Source organism: Cebus imitator, unplaced genomic scaffold, assembly GCF_001604975.1.
Source record: "Cebus imitator isolate Cc_AM_T3 unplaced genomic scaffold, Cebus_imitator-1.0 Scaffold97, whole genome shotgun sequence".
NCBI classification, from domain to species: domain Eukaryota; kingdom Metazoa; phylum Chordata; class Mammalia; order Primates; family Cebidae; genus Cebus; species Cebus imitator.
Genome location: NW_016107412.1, coordinates 5,192,581 through 5,199,063, shown reverse-complemented (window position 1 = coordinate 5,199,063; position 6,483 = coordinate 5,192,581). Strand labels below are relative to the sequence as shown.

General features: G+C 35.2%; 1 pseudogene; it reads right to left on the bottom strand.

Annotated features, from left to right (window-relative positions):
* Window positions 1-4,510: 4,510 nt before the first annotated feature.
* On the bottom strand, window positions 4,511-4,947 carry LOC108309830 (annotated as a pseudogene).
* Window positions 4,948-6,483: the final 1,536 nt, after the last annotated feature.

Below are 6,483 nucleotides of genomic sequence, written 5' to 3'. Positions count from 1 at the left end.
AATCCTCTCACCTCAGCCTCCCAAAGTATTGGGATTATAGGCATGAACCACCATGCCTGGCTAATATGTTTAATGTAATAAAGATATGAACTCTCAAAGAGAAGCCTGCCTACTGCCTACTACTATTTTAAAACTACCCTACTTGAGGGTATTCAACAAAGTCTAATGGTTATAATCATTTTTTAATTTTAAAATGCTCATGGCTTTTCCTAATGTGAGATTCTGCTAACCTGGAATGAATTTTTATTTTCATCCTCTGTGGGACTAAAACAAATAACCAGCAGCAAACCATAGACGATGTGTGTTAAAACACCACAGAGTAAGGGAAAGTTTTTATAGAAACTCCTTCTCATATGTTCCACTGTGTCCTCTCCAACTTTGAACATGACCTTCAATTGTCAGGCTTAAATGTAGTAGTTTTATTTGACTGTTGAACCTAATTATAATGAATGAAAGGCTCTAAGACTTATCGCAGATGAGGTGGTGAGCCTTTTTCAGAAATGCTGCCCTCAAATAGATTTTTGTAGCTTAATATATGGCACCTGTTGTGGCACCTAACAGCTGTGTGCTACTCCTAGAAAATTTAATCCCACACACTGATCATTTAGCACAGAAAACAAGATGTGGGGTGGGAAGGGGAACCTTAGATGTAAACTGTATATACAAATATTTATGTAAGCATAAGACATTATCAACAAACATGCAGATGCTGTATTATTTACACTTTGCATGGTGAGAAATCTAAAGATTAATTTTGACATTATTTTCAGGGGGAAGTTTCTTTTCATATGAGCTCAAATAGCTTGGATACACTGTTTTAAACAATTTTTTACTTTAGGGGTTAGTTATTCTTCATTTATTAAGCAAACATCTAGCTGGTAAAGAAAGACCAAGAACATCTGAAAAATATGATTCCATTCTTCAAAGAAAAGCTTGTAGTTTTGAAGACATTTTTTGTGAAAACTTGAAATAATAATAGACCTTTGAGGGACACATTGTTTATTTTCCTGTGGGTTACACATACAGGATTTCAGATGCGGGAAAAGATCTACATAGGAAGGGAGAATCAAAGCAGGTTTCTAGAGGATAAGTATTGAGAAGTAAGGAAAGGTATGATTTATATAGGCAGTGACCTGGGTCTGATTAAACACTGCATATTTTTATGTGTATAAACGTTATATCATGTGCTGCAATTCACTGTAATTTTTTAAAATTAATAAACTTTGGCTTTTAGAGCACTTTTAAGCTTATGTAAAGTTCATCAGAAAGTATGGAGGGTTCCCAAATAACCCCATTTCCACATATATTCAACGTCCTGCACCACAGTGGTACATTTGTTATGACTGATGGCATGTCACATCTTGTGTGATACAATGCAGTCATCCCTGTTGTATATGAGAAAGCAAAGCCCTAAGGATGTTAAGTAATTTTCCCAAGATCACATATCTAACAAGTATTTGAGCTAATATCTGAGTCCTAGTCTATCTCAATTATTTGCATAGTTTATCACTGCCTCTCATACATAATGAAGTATAATAAATTAATAAAAGTCAAAATAAGTAGCATTGGTAATTATTATCAATTTTCATATGCAGATAGTTCTCTAGCAATGATGTCTATTGCTCTTGTACAAAATAATTTTACCTTTCCATGTAAAGAATTAGTTTTTTTTTTTTTTTTTTTGCATCTCAGTTACATAAAACTGTGAACTCATCCTATTTAGCCAAGATGAAGAAGATACGATACACTTAAACGTAAACTATGCTAGGGCTCTAAAAAAATGTAGTGGCTTGAAGGATGTTCAAATTAGATCATCCTAGACGAGGATAGGCCTTAATGAAGGTGAAATGAAAAGTGTCCAATGACACAGATATAGAGAAGAAGGGAAGAAGACACAAAGAAAGAGAAGATCAGCTGAAGATGGAGGCAGAGTCTGGGGTTGTATAGTCCTAAGCCAAGCAACACTTAGAACAATCAAAACCTGGAAGAGGCAAGGTGGGAATCTCTCCTAGAGCCTTCAGAAGGAGAACTGCCCTGCTCACACATTGATTTTAGACTTCTGGCCTCCAAAATGGAGAAGGTATTAATTTCTGTTATTTTTAGCCACTAAGTTTGTGATAATTTGCTATAGAAGCTCTAGAAAATTGATGGTCTTGACTTAAAGGATTCCCACCTCCTTTACTTTCCTTTGACAAGAGTTTGTATCAGTGTTGATGGCCATTTCAGTTAACATGGTAGACGTGACTGGTTGTGTCTTCCACCTTCCATGGAAGAGACTTGACTTTTAGAAGCGGTTGTCCAGACAGGGGCTACATTTCCCATCATTTGTTTCGTCTTGATCAAGCGTATGTTCAGTTCTGAACAATGAAATATGAGCAAAACTGACATGTGTTACTTCTGAGGGAAGGTACTTAAGAGTGTTTTTTTTTTTTTTTTTTTTTTTTTTCCCTACCGTCTTGAATCGTGTCTGTTGGCTGGATCAGAAGACTCCATAGATCTGGTGGATGGCAATGTCACAAGATGGCATTGCCATTGTAGCTTAATGAAGCACATGATGCTATGGAGGGGAGTGGGTTTCTCAAATAAAAGTGAGGGTCTGTCAATCAGAAGAAAAGGAGGTGGGCAACAGACAGTATCTACTACAACTACTTCATTTTGTTCACATGCTTGTTACTTTGGTTTGATAGAGTTGCTTTGATAGAATTCAGATACTTAAAAAATACCTTTCCAAGGGACACATTCTTAGACTCTTGAGTAATAACGATAGTATTTAGCTATAAATTATTATTCAAATGTTAATGAAACACTTTCACTAAATACTCATTTAACTCTTACAAGACCCCTGTCATATGGCTAAAACCATTTGAGCTAACTAACATTAGAACTAAGAAATTTTGACTTAAAATCCACACCTCTTTCTCTGCGCTATCTCATTTACAAAGGGAGATTCTTGGTGCCTGGGAGACATAAGCTTGTCATCTGTGGTGAACATGTGCTCTTTTTTTGCCACCTAGTATGTGTTTTCCTTTCTTTTGGTTAATACTAATCTGAGCTTCTGGGAGAACCACCCTTTCTGCCACTCTCAGCCTACCTAGAGTTGACTCTATCCCTGAATCCAGGGATGAACATGTGATTCAGACTGGCCAATCAGAAACAGCATTCCTCTGGCCTGTGGCCCAATGTAGGCCAATGAGAGTCAGGCCCAGAATTTTCACTGTATGAAGGAAAATATAAGACACTGCACTGTGGGCAGCCATCTTGCTCACTATGTAGCATCTAAGAATGAAACCAACAGAACTGACATATCAGGCACATGGAGCTGAAGACATCTTTTGAGTCCCTGACCTCTGTCAAGTCAGAAGTCAAATTACTTGTGGACTTTTCACAAGTTTCCCTCTTCTGCTTAACCCAGTTCAAGTTAGATTTTCTTTATCAACTGTTTATGAAATAGTGACTTTTACCTCTCGTGAATAAACAGTTATTTAAATAAGAAAATTAAGATACTCAAGTATCCAGTACAGATCTATTTCTTGCTTAATCACATCTAGTTTCAGAACTTTGAGCCAGGGACACTGAGCTAGTCTAGCACCAGGTACAAGATCTGAAAATTTCCTGCGCAGAATTCTGTGTTCTTACTAATGAGGTCGAAGTGTTAGGAACCCAAAACAGGGAGAAGCTCAGTAAAAAGAAAACTTGTTGAATGTTGAGTGAATCTGGGGGTAATACGAACTTCCATGAAGTTCCAAGTATGTATTCTTCCTTTGCTATTGAAATAAATTGTTCATAATTCTGCAACAGCTTGTGACTTAATGTTCAGTTGGATAAACTCTTTTTTTTTCTGTTGCTTTGTAATTACTTGAAGTTTACTTTATGGAGAATAACACCCAAAATTTAATTGTGTGAATGTGTTCTTATACATATGGGAGAGGAGATAGGAGGGAAAGTAAAGAGATTCATTTGCCAAGGGGTGGAATTTTAAAATGTAGTGCATGTGTTGTATTTGCCTTATTGACATTTATCCTTCATTATAACCTAGAGTCAGGCTATTTAGATGATCACCACATCACAGTCAAGAGTTACGAATGATCTTCACTGAGTTTGTTATTTCATTTCATTAGTACATATACAGCAATTTGCCCATCCATAATTACAGTTGTGCTATTTCTGAATCTATGCTGCCTTAGTGTTTACAGGTATGAAAGAAATTTGGGAAATATAATTTTCTGATTATTTGAGAAAGATGAGTTTTTTTTAAATGTACACTGAGTCAGAAAATTGTTTTAATAGTTACAAAGAATTTTTTAGCAGAATCACTATAAAATAGCAGTTGATGTCTCCATAATTATCAGAATTATTTATACCTGAGGTCTTGACTAAGGGTGCTGAAATCAACAAAATGTCTTGAACTATTGGCTCAGAAATCATCCCAGGAAGCCTGTCCTGTTGATATCTGTCATGCTTAGCTCTTATGAGATGATCTGGTCCTTTTTAAAGAAGTATCTCTCTTTCTTTATTCATTCTTTGGAGGTTTGAAGTCAATTTGGCAGTGTTTATTAAACACCTTCCAGCTCCTGTCATTTACCACTTTTTCAACTTTCAGTTCTGCCTGCATCCATTTTAACTTTTTCTGCTCTTTTCTAAGTTGCTTTAATAACGTTAAATCATTCAAATTCTTATCTTTCTCTTCATGGAGTGTTTTTACTACTGCTGAGATCTGGGCTCTACAATTTTTTTCATGACTCTTTCCCTACTAGCATGAGCTGCCATCAAAGACTCATAAAGTTGTTTACAGGTTTGGGTGGCATCAGTTTTTCCCTGCAAAGGAAGCTGTGGGAACCATAGTGTTAACTCATGTGCTATTCTGTCATCAATCGTCCTCATCACCTTGAGTAATTCCTAGAACTCAGTGAACCTCTCACAGTTCACACCACCACTGAGCACCACCATATTGGACCAGAAAAACGGGTTTTTTTAAATGGCTTAAATGATTTATTCTTCTACATGAGCAACTGGAAAGGATGAAGTGAGGCTGGGGATGGAATAGTATGTGAAGAACACTATTTACTATATGCAGAAGAGGAAAATCCTCCCATGTATGTGCTCCTCAGTTAATAGGTTTTCTGTAGAATGTAAACTTCTTGAGGCCAAGAATCTTGACTGTCCTTTGGAAGAGCTAAACCATAGTAAACACCCAATAAATATTTTCTGAATAACAACTGGAAAGATGGTTGAATAAAGAAATCTTCAGAAATTAAACAAATAATGCCTTAACGTTCACTGTAAAACTCAAGGTCCAATCACGCTTTAGCCTAATTCAATCCTATTAACCATTAGAAACCAGTAATTCTTATCAGCACAGGCACAAGCTATTTTATTTATCTTTGTATTAGTTAATCATTTATTCAACAAGTTATAACTGAGTGCTTACAAAGTATTAGCCTCGAATCGTCAAAAGAGGATGGTAACATCCCCTTTCTGCAGAGGGGTGTTTGAAAATTTATGGGGACATTTGTCATGGTTGTTACAATTTCTGTCTTTCTTGGCATTTAGTAAGTTGAGGGACAAGCATACTAAATATTCTGTGAACTCTTTCACTGTTAGTGGAATTTAAAGTTTGTTTCAAGTTGTTATGAACATTCCATGCTTGTCTGCTGGTAAGATTACTTTCTCAGGGAATATGTACAAGAGTTTCAAAGGCTTAAAAACTATTTTAATCATGGCCAAAAGTAATACATTTTATGTCACAATGCTGAAACACACATATGTGTGTGTATAACTGAAACAAATAATTCACAAGAAAATATTATCCCTTAGTATGTTTTTATGCACCCTGGTTTATTAAAAAATAGTGCTGCTTGCTACATACTAAATTGATTTCCAAAATCTATGCATTCATCAAAACTCAGCTTAAAAAGCAAAACTCTAAAGGGCATACCTAGCAGTGGAATTATGGATCAAATAGTCTGCTCATGTTTTTCTCAAGATATCAAACTATTTTTAAAGTTGTTGTTTTAACTTATACCTCCTAAGAACAGATGAAGAAATTCTGTTACTCCAAAACTTTACTTTTGGTCTTTTTAAATTCTACATGCATGTGTGCTATCGTATAATATAAAATTTTGTATGTTTTTAAAATTTAACATTAATATGAATAATTTCTAGTGTCATTAGTTGGTATTAAAACATGAGATTTTTAAATTACAGCATAATATTTTATTATAAGGATATGTTATCATGTATTTGATTCTTTCCCTATTGTTGAACATAACTATGTTTCTAAGACTTTGGATAACTCTATAATGAAACCATTGATTATATACACTATTTCACTAATTGATCTCTGTTTGCATCTTATGACAGATTTCAAGACTCAGAATTACTGAGTCGAAGGGAATGACCATATTTGTAGCTTTTGATATACATTTTCAAATTGCATTCCAGAAAATGTATACGTATTTACTTTTTGATGAATCCAGGTTTTCC